Raw genomic sequence first — 1,586 nt, 5'->3', positions numbered from 1 at the left:
GATCGCATCTTGTGTGATTATTTATTTATTTATTTATTTTTTCCCTGCTAGATTTGGCCATAAGGATACAATGGTTACCTTCAGCTGCCATTGTGCTCTGCTTGACTTCTGGTATGTCCCATAGGCAGGGGCGGACTGACCATTTGGAAACTCAGGCACTGCCCGAGGGCCTGGGGTCAGTCGGGGCCCCATGAGATGCCCCTGGTACCTTTTTTCATAGGCTTTTTGAGTTTGGGCAAGGACACAGGGGCCCCATGATCCCCTATTGCCTGGGGGCCCCATGAGTTGTCAGTCCGCCCCTGCCCATAGGTGTTGATTTACTAAAGGCAAATATACTGTGCACTACAAGTGCACTTGCTCCAGAGCTTAGTAAATGAGGGAAAGTTTCACTTTGCAAAGAATACCCAATCATTTGCAAGGAAACATTCATGGGATAAAATAATCACAATAAGATATAGTTTCATTTTGTGTAGGGGGAAAAAACAGATTCTGCACCAATTTTTTTTTCTGTCTTTCTTTAGCTAAATATCCTTAATGCAGATGCATTCATGAATTACAAAACCACAAGTTTAAAAAAAAAGGTGGCTTGGTGAATGCAGACTCGTGCCTGTTGTATAGCTAATTATGCCTTCTCACCCTACATTCTTAAAGTCCAAATGTTCTCTAATCTCACAGCAGCCTGTGAATTGTGTGCTTCTTCCCATGCCAAGTATTTGCCATGTCCAAGTTAGATATTTAAAATAATTCAAAATGTTTTATTGTCTGTTCTATTTAGCCTCTTGTTCATTTAAGCCTAGCATGAGGCAAATATGAGTGCCACTATGCATTGCTGACCTCTTTGTGGAAATGCTAGTTTGTGGCTGTTAAGCTGACCTGTTTGCGTAAATGCTTTAAAGCAGTAGTGAAGCTTTCATAAAGACTTACCTTAACCGCTTCCTGACCGCCCTATAGCAGAAATGCTTCTACAGGCCATTCAGGGCCGCAGCTGTCAATCACTGGGTCCCGGCCAGTGATTACAGAGGATCTCCGACGGTGAGGAGGACTGTTTTTTTGTTTACTAAACGTTCTCCTCCCTGTCGGTTCAGGCGCACTGCTTTGGATGGCTGTGCACCGCCATCCAAAGCAGTGTGCTTACAGTGGAGCATACACCCCGCCCCCTAGTAAAACATGCCCTGCACACAGTTAAATCTTTTGATCGCTTCATGTTAAACCCTTCCTGCCCAGTGCCATTAGTACAGTGTCAGTGCTCCTCCCCCTTTTTGTTTTTTTGTGAGATGTTTAAAGCAGGGTTCATTTATTAAACAATATCCCAAACTTTAAACTTCACAACTTTATCCCTGACCTGTCTGGTGTGTTCCTTGGCCTTTGTGATGCTGTTTGTTCACTAATGTTCTCTAACAAACCTCCTGAGGGCTTCACAGAACAGCTGTATTTATATTGAGATTAAATTACACACAGGTGGGCTCTATTTACAAATTAGGTGACTTCTGAAGGCAACTGATTCCGCTAGATTTTAGTTAGAGGTATCAGAGTAAAGGGGACTGAATACAAATGCACGCCACACTTTTCAGATATTTATTTGTAAA

Source organism: Staurois parvus, unplaced genomic scaffold (genome assembly GCF_062004578.1).
Source record: "Staurois parvus isolate SC_StPar_1 unplaced genomic scaffold, SC_StPar_1.0 ptg000350l, whole genome shotgun sequence".
NCBI classification, from domain to species: Eukaryota; Metazoa; Chordata; class Amphibia; order Anura; family Ranidae; genus Staurois; species Staurois parvus.
This window is presented reverse-complemented; position numbering follows the sequence as displayed.